This window comes from Lindgomyces ingoldianus (assembly GCF_010093535.1).
Source record: "Lindgomyces ingoldianus strain ATCC 200398 unplaced genomic scaffold BDR25scaffold_12, whole genome shotgun sequence".
NCBI classification, from domain to species: domain Eukaryota; kingdom Fungi; phylum Ascomycota; class Dothideomycetes; order Pleosporales; family Lindgomycetaceae; genus Lindgomyces; species Lindgomyces ingoldianus.
In genome coordinates this window covers 1,240,435-1,249,893 of record NW_022985173.1, presented here as the reverse complement: position 1 = coordinate 1,249,893, position 9,459 = coordinate 1,240,435, and positions in this window count along the sequence as shown.

Below are 9,459 nucleotides of genomic sequence, written 5' to 3'. Positions count from 1 at the left end.
TTAGATATTTCTAGCGTTTAGCTAGACTTTCTTACTAGCTGCATATATAAAGGCAGGAGTTTAAAATTAGTTTATGTACTCTTATTAAAAAGCTTAAGCTTATGTAAGCTTTTTATAAATATATTTAAATATATTTTAAATTTTATTAATAAGTTTATTTACATTTATTACTTATATAAATTAATAAGTTAGTTAAGAGGTATTTAAAAGTAGTTTAAATTCTATTTAAAAGTAGTATTTATAGTTTACTAAAAATAGAGATACTTATGTTAATTTAAATGTTATATTATTAGCTTTAAACTATATTATAGCTAACTATTTTACCTAGTTGTTTTACTAGTAGTTTATGTACACTTATAGGACTTATTTTATTATAGTGTTTATGTTCTTAGTCTAGCTATTAGTCTCTAGGTAAAAAGCTATAGATAAATAAAGAATAATTTAGAGCTATTTATAGAGTTTATTCTAGAAGGCTAAGATAAACTGTGTACCTCTGTCTAATATAATTATGTTAGGCAAGCTATAGTAAACTTATATATATTAGTAGAATAACTAGGCTATATTAAAGGCAGTGATAAAGAAATATAGTATTAAGTGTTAATACTTAGTTAAGTAATTAATAACTACTATAATATTTATATACTTTTTAAATAAAAGTAGGTTTATAATAAAATTAATTAATATGTTTTTTTAAGCTTGTTTAAAAATTAAAAGTAGTTTAAGCAGGCTATTATACTTTTTTTAAAAGGCATTTACTTTACAGCAAGTATAGCAACATAATACGTATTAGCGTATAGTATAGAACATGTAGGGCTAGTAGTACTCTCTTTGTAGTAGGTTAAGAGTCTTTTTTTTACTTAAGTGTCCTTTAACAGGCAAGTTATGTATAATTTAAAGTAGTTTAATTTTTAGTTTATTAAAATTAAAAATTATAAGTTAGTTATAGTAATATAGCTTACTATTTTAGTTTTTATAGTTAGCTAGTGTTACCTTCTTTAACTAACTAGTGCTGTTTTAGAGTAAGTCTAAAGTTTCTTAAATAAATTTATTATTTAAATACTTATTAGTAATAATTTAATTTATTATCTAATTTATTTTATTTAGGTTAAAGTTTAAAAATAGCTTAAGTTAAAGTAGAGTTTAGTGTTAAGCCTTTTACACTTCTTTTTAAGTAAAGATGTTTTAGAATTGCTTTATAAAAGTATCTAGTTTTTTTTTATTTTAACTAAAATAATAAGTAATCTTAAAATTAAAATAAGATAAGTATTTAGACTAATAAGCTTATTAGTAGCTAAGTTATTTTATAGTTATAAAGTACTATAAGTTCTTATAGTTAAATAGAACCTATATTAAATGCGCTGTACCTTCTAGTTTAGGTTGCTATTATTTAAAGTAGTGTACTATAGTAAGTAATTTTTTGTTATAGATTTTATAATTACCTTCTATAAAGCTTATTTTTTTTAAAAAGTATGTAATAAGCCTAATAGTCCTGTCTAGCTTAGTCTAGAAAAAAACTCCTGCTACTATGTAGTCTAAGGCATTAGCTTCTATAAGTATTAGTAGTTTAAAGTTAAAGTAGTAGAGTATTAGAGCTTTAGTAAAGGCTTTTTTAGCTAGTTAAAAGACTATTAGTAATTTAAGTTAAAGTTAAATTAAATCTTTTTCTTAGTAAGTGCAATTATAAGGCTTACTAGCTATAAAAAGTTATTAATAAATTATTAGTAAAAGTTAGTAAATTCTATAAAAGCTTAAACATTTTTTATGTCTTTTAAGTATTACTAATCTAGCACAGTCTAAACTTTAATAAGGTTTATTTAAATACTATTTATAAAGATTATATATCTTAAATATGTAACCTTTAATTAGTAGAACTTATATTTATCTACATTAAGTTATAGACTTACTTCTTTTATAGCCTTTAGCACTAGGCGTACATGCTGTTTATGCTCTAAAAGGCTATTACTATAAATTAGAATATTATTAATATACATAGTGCAAAACATGTTTAAGTAAGGTTAAAATAAGTTATTTATAAAATGTTAAAAAGTACTAAGCATGTTAGCTAAGCTAAAGAGTATTACTAGGTACTTAAATAGTCTATATTAGGTCTAAAACACTATTAACTACTTATTACTTTTTACTATTCTTAGCTTATTAAAGGCAGTAATAATATTTAACTTTATAAAATACTTTACTTTACTTAGTTAGCTTAAAGTTTCTTATAAAAAAAATTTTAAGTATTAGTTTTTAATAGTAATAGCATTTAGTTTTTAGTAGTTAACATAAAATTAAAGCCTACCCTTAAGTTTCTTTATAAATAGTATAGGTAACACTACTAGTAAAAAGCTAGCTTAAATAAACTTTTTTTTTAAGTTTTTATTAAAGTATTTTTAAAGCACTTTTAATTTATTTAGTAACATTTTATATAGTAGCTTATAACTAGGTTGTTTACTAGGCTTAAAAGTTATCTAGTAATTATATAAATGTTATATTAAAAGCTTATTAGACTTATTTTAAAAAAAGACATATAATAAGTTATAGTAGTTTTAAAAAACTATTATCTTTAAGTTAGTGTGTTTTTAGGGAGCTAGAGCTTAGTCTATATTAGAAATTATAACTGCGTAGATTTTATAATTTAGTTATTAAGCTAAGGTTATAAATAGAGCAGGTTCTATATAGCAGATGTTTATCTACTATTTAAGTCCTAGTTTGTGTTTAAATTAAGTAAGTAAAGATTTCTTAAAGGCTTTCTTTTTTTTAAGTTTAAGCAGTTGTTAAATTATTTTATATAACTTATCTTAGTAAAAGGCCTAGCTTATTAGCCTTACTTAAGTAGTTTTTTTCTAGGTTATTAAAGAGTAAGTCTAGAGACCTTTTATATTAAGTGCTACTTAGGTGTTGTTTAGGTGTAAGTGTAAGTATATATTTTAGCATTAAAAAAAGTTAAAGTTTAGAACTTACTTTTAGTAATTAAAAGCAACCTTATGCTAATATAGCTATAGTTATTCTAAAATTAAGTTATAACATTTTATGTTTATTATATAGAGCTTAATCTACTTTTTATAGTGTTAGTAAGTAATTATAATAGTTATAGTATAAAAGATAAAACTTTTTTAAAGTTATTTTTTATTAAATCTAGTTAGGTAAATTATTTAAGTAAGTAGTGTTAATTAAAGATTTAGTTTACATACTAGTTCTTTATTAATGTAACCTATGCTGTTTACTCTTAAGTTAATAAAAGCTTATATTAAAGCTAATATAGTTTTTTATTATAAATATATAGAAATATTAACTTAGTACTTTTAGTTATTAGTAAAGGACTTAGCCTATAAGTTAGTAAAGATCTAGTGTTAAATTAGTCTTAGAGGGCAACTTAGCCCTAGGACAAGCCTTTTTATAGGCTTTTACTGCTATAGCTATAGCTATGTTAAAAGTAGTAAAAGAGATTAAAGCTTAAATATAAGTTAAAGCCTTTATAAAAATAAAATTAAAATAGTAAAAATCTTTAATAAGTGCTAGCAGCGCTACTTACATAGACTTAAAAAAAAATAATAAAGTAGTTTTAGAAAATATAACTATGCTTACTACACTTAAAGTATTAACTTTTTTTTTATTATAATTTTTACGCTTTTTAAAACTAACTAAAGTATAATTTAAATTAATTTTTATTATATGTCACAGTATCCTCCCTAGATCCTAGACATAACTGTATTAGATGCGTACTAGAGTATTATTAGTGCACGTCTAACACAAACATAACACAACACAGACATAAACTTAAGCATAAACTGCCTTAACACTAACTAAACCTAGAATAGGCTTAATTTATACCTAAAGCGCTTAGACTTCTAAGCTAAGTATTTAATTACTAATTTTCTTTTAAACTTTTTTATTTCTTACATAACATCTTGTACCTACTATAATACCTTACATAGTAATTAAACTAGATCTCTGTAAAGCTCTATAACCTTACTTATGCATAATTATAACATTATATTATGTTAAAACTTTAGCTAAGAATAGCCTTTAAATCTAATTTAATAAGCTTAGTACTTGTATAACTTTAAGCTATTAGAGTAAGCTAAAAAGCTTTTTAAAAAGTGCTTACTTTATAGAAAAGCTACTATATTGCAAGCTTTAAAGCTTTTTAAAAGGACTTTAAAAAACAGCTTTATGTTATTAAGCAGTCTATTTCTACTTTAACTTCTGTTATAGTAGTAGGAACTAAGAACTTACTAGCCTTAAAGCCTACTTAGAAGTCTAGAGATAGCTTAACTCTTTTTTGCCTAACACTGCCTACAACTTATAACTTTTCTAACTTAGTAATAAAATTTAACTAACTCTCTAATTCCCTGCTATTTAATAGAAAATAGAAAGACCTACTTTTCTTCCTACATAAGCTTTAATACAAACTTAAAAGAAATATAGACTAATTCCCTTTTAAACACTTTTAGTTACTATATATTTACTTTTAACTTAACTGTAATATAACAGCCTTAATTAACTTACTAATAAATAAGGATATTATTAACTTAAATTAATTTATAGTGTTTCTGTAAGTAACTTATAGAGACTTAAATAAAAAGTTAACAGCCCTAAGTTGCCTAAACACTTTATAATAAAAAAAAAAGCTTTACTTTACACTTTACTAAGTTCTGCTAACTTACATTTAATATAAGCCTAAATAAGATAGGTCTAATTACAGCTTTATATAACTCTTTTTTAGCTAAACTATAACGCGCTATAGTAGAAGAACCCTTTCTAAATAACTTTAACGCGTATGTAAACTTAATTACTACTTATAATAATAACATAAGGTTCCTCCCTATACAAGCCCTAATACGCCCCTAAACTAGCGCAGTTGCAAATAAAGACTTTAATGTAATAAAAATTAATTTAAATTATGCTCTAGTTAGTTCTAGAAAGTGTAAAGATTATAAAAAAAAAAGTTAATACTTTAAGTGTAGTAAGCATAGTTATATCTTCTAAAACTACTTTATTTCTTTTTCTTAAGTCTATGCAAGTAGCGCTACTAGCACTTGTTAAAAATCTTTACTATTTTAATTTTATTTTTGTAAGGGCTTTAACTTATATTTAAGCTTTAATTTTTCTTACTACTTTTAACATAGCTGCAGCTATAGCAGTAGAAGCCTGCAAAAAGGCTTGTCTTAGGGCTAAGTTGCCCTCTAGGACTAATTTAACACTAGATCTCTGCTAACTTATAAGCTAAGTCCTCTACTAATAACTAAAAGTACTAAGTTAATATTCTTATATATTTATAATAAGAAACTATATTAGCCCTAATATAAGCTTTTATTAACTTAGAAGTAAATAGCATAGGTTACATTAATAAAGAACTAGTGTGTAAACTAAATCTTTAATTAACACTACTTACCTAAATAATTTACTTAACTAAATTTAATAAAAAATAACTTAAAAGAGGTTTTATCTTTTATACTATAACTATTATAATTACCTACTAACACTATAAAAAGTAGATTAAGCTCTATGTAATAAACATAGAATATTATAACCTAATCTTAGAATAACTATAGCTATATTAGCATAAAGTTACTTTTAATTACTAAGAGTAAGTTTTAAACTTTAACTTTTTTTAATACTAAAATATATACTTATACTTACACCTAAACAACACCTAAGTAGCACTTAATATAGAAGGTCTCTAGACTTACTTTTTAATAACTTAAAAAAAAACTACCTAAGCAAGGCTAATAAGCTAGGCCTTTTATTAAGATAGGCTATATAAAATAATTTAATAACTGCTTAAACTTAAAGAAAAAAAAGCTTTTAAAGAATTTCTACCTACCTAATTTAAACATAAACTAGGACTTAAATAGTAGATAGACATCTGCTACATAGGACCTGCCCTATTTATAACTCTAGCTTAATAACTAGATTATAAAATCTACATAGTTATAATTTCTAATATAGACTAAGCTCTAGCTTTTTAAAAATGTACTAACTTAAAAATAATAGTCTTTTAAGACTACTATAACTTGTTGCATGTTTTTTTCTAAGATAAGTTTAATAAGCTTTTAATATAACGTCTATATAATTACTAGATAACTTTTAAGCCTAGTAAACAACCTAGTTATAGGCTACTATATAGAATGTTGCTAAATAAATTAAAAGTGCTTTAAAAATACCTTAATAAGAACCTAAAAAAAAGGTTTATTTAAGCTAGCTTTTTACTAGTAGTGTTACTTATACTATTTATAAAAAAACCTAAAAGTAGGCTTTAATTCTATGTTAACTACTAAGAACTAAACACTATTACTATTAAAAACTAATACTTAATTCTCTTTTTATAAGAAACTCTAAGCTAACTAAGTAAAGTAAAGTATTTTATAAAGTTAGATATTATTACTGCTTTTAATAAGCTAAGAATAGTAAAAGGTAATAAGTAGCTAATAGTGTTTTAGACTTAATATAGACTATTTAAGTACCTAGTAATGCCTTTTAGCTTAGCTAACACGCCTAGTACTTTTTAACATTTTATAAACAACTTACTTTAACCTTACCTAGACATATTCTGCACTACATATATTAATAATATTTTAATTTATAGTAATAGCCTTTTAAAGCACAAATAGCATGTACACCTAGTGCTAAAGGCTATAAAAAAAGTAGGTCTACAACTTAACATAGATAAATGTAAGTTCTACTAATTAAAGGTTATATATTTAGAATATGTAATCTCTATAGATAGCATTTAAATAGACCCTGTTAAGGTTTAAACTGTGCTAGATTAGTAATACTTAAAAAACATAAAAAATGTTTAAGCTTTTATAAAATTTACTAACTTTTACTAATAATTTATTAACAACTTTTTATAGTAAGTAAGCCCTATAATTATACTTACTAAGAAAGAAATTTAATTTAACTTTAACTTAAATTACTAATAGTTTTTTAACTAGCTAAAAAAAGCCTTTACTATAGCCCTAATACTCTGCTACTTTAACTTTAAACTACTAATACTTGTAGAAGCTAATGCCTTAGACTACATAGTAGCAAGAGTTCTCTCTTAGACTAAGCTAGACAGGACTATTAGGCCTATTACATACTTTTTAAAAAGAATAAGTTTTATAGAAAGTAATTATAAGATCTATAATAAAAAATTACTTACTATAGTACACTACTTTAAATAATAGCAACCTAAACTAGAAAGTGCAGCGCATTTAATATAGGTTCTATCTAACTATAAGAACTTATAGTACTTTGTAACTATAAAATAACTTAGCTACTAATAAGCTTATTAGTTTAAATACTTATTTTATTTTAATTTTAAGATTACTTATTATCCTAGTTAAAATAGAAGGAAACTAGATGCTTTTATAAAATAATCCTAAAATGTCCCTACTTAAAAAGAAGTGTAAAAGGCTTAACACTAAACTTTACTTTAACTTAAGCTATTTTTAGACCTTAACTTAAACAAAATAGATTAAATAATTAATTAGATTATTACTAATAAGTATCTAAATAATAAATTTATCTAAGAAACCTTAGACCTGCTTTAAAATAGCGCTAGTTAGTTAAAAAAGGTAACACTAGCTAACTATAAAAACTAAAATAGTAAGCTATATTACTATAACTAATTTATAATCTTTAATTTTAATAAACTAAGAATTAAACTACTTTAAATTATATATAACTTACCTATTAAAGAACACTTAGGCAAAGAAAAGACTCTTAACCTACTACAGAGAGAGTACTACTAGCCCCGCATGTTCTATACTGTACGCTAATACGTATTATGTTGCTATACTTACTGTAAAGTAAAAGCCTCTTAAAAAAAGTATAATAGCCTACTTAAACTACTCCTAATCTTTAAACAAGCTTAGAAAAATATATTAATTAATTTTATTATAAACCTACCTTTATTTAAAGGGTATATAAATATTATAGTAGTTATTAATTACTTAACTAAGTATTAACACCTAATACTATATTCCTCTATAACTGCTCCTAATATAGCCTAGTTATTCTACTAATATGTATAAGTTTACTATAGCCTACTTAACATAATTATATTAGACAGAGGTACGCAGTTTGTCTTAGCCTTTTAAGACACACTTTATAAACAGCTTTAAATTACTCTCTATCTATTTACAGCTTTTTACCTAAAGACTAATAGCTAGACTAAGAACGCAAACACTATAATAAAATAAGTCTTATAAGTGTACATAAACTACTAGTAGAATAACTAGGTAAAATAGTTAGCTATAGCATAGTTTAAAGCTAATAACATAACATTTAAATTAACATAAGTATCCTTGTTCTTAGTAAACTATAGATACTACCTCTAAATAGAATTTAAACTACTTTTAAATACCCTTTAACTAACTTATTAATCTATATAAGTAATAGATGTAAATAGACTTATTAATAAAATCTAAAATATATTTAAATATGTTTATAAAGAGCTTACATAGGCTTAAGCTTTTTAATAAGAGTATGTAAACTAATCTTAAACTTCTACCCCTGTGTATGCAGCTAGTAAGAAGGTCTAGCTAGACGCTAGAAATATCTAAATAAACTAATAATTAAAGAAACTTAATTAGAAAAACTTTAGCTCTTTTATAGTAGCTTATATAGTCTTATTGTATACTTACTAATTAATTCTACCTAACAGCATAAAGATACACCCTGTGTTCTACGTATTATTGCTGCGCTAAGCAGCCTCTAAATCTAACTATCTACTTAGACAGCTAAACCTACTACTTAAACCTGTTATTATAAATAACAAACTAGAATACATTATAGAAAATGTTAAATAAATTTAGTTTAATAAAAAAAAATGTATCTATAAATACTTTATAAAATAGACTAGATATAACAAACTGTTATAGGAACCTGCAGAAGCCTTATAAGAGAACTCTACAGTAACTTAATTCTACGCCTAATACCTATCTAAACTAAACCTGTACCCTAATAAAGACAACTTAATGCTAGAACTACTAATGTAAAGGATCCCCTTTCTAATAAGAGGGGGGGTACTGTTATAGTATCCTCTCTAGATCCTAGACATAACTGTATTAGATGTGTACTAGAGTATTATTAGTGCACATCTAACATAAATATAATATAACATAGACATAAACTTAAGCATAAACTGCCTTAACACTAACTAAACTTAAAATAGGCTTAATTTATACTTAAAGCGCTTAGACTTTTAAGCTAAGTATTTAATTACTAATTTTTTTTTAAACTTTCCTGTTCCTTACATAACGTCTTATACCTACTATAATACCTTACATAGTAATTAAACTAGATCTCTGTAAAGCTCTATAACCTTACTTATGCATAATTGTGACATTATATTAGAGTTCTTATTTACAACTGCGCTAGTTTAAGGGTGTATTAAGGCTTATATAGAGAGAAACCTTATGTTATTATTATAAGTAGTAATTAAGTTTACATACATATTAAGGTTATTTA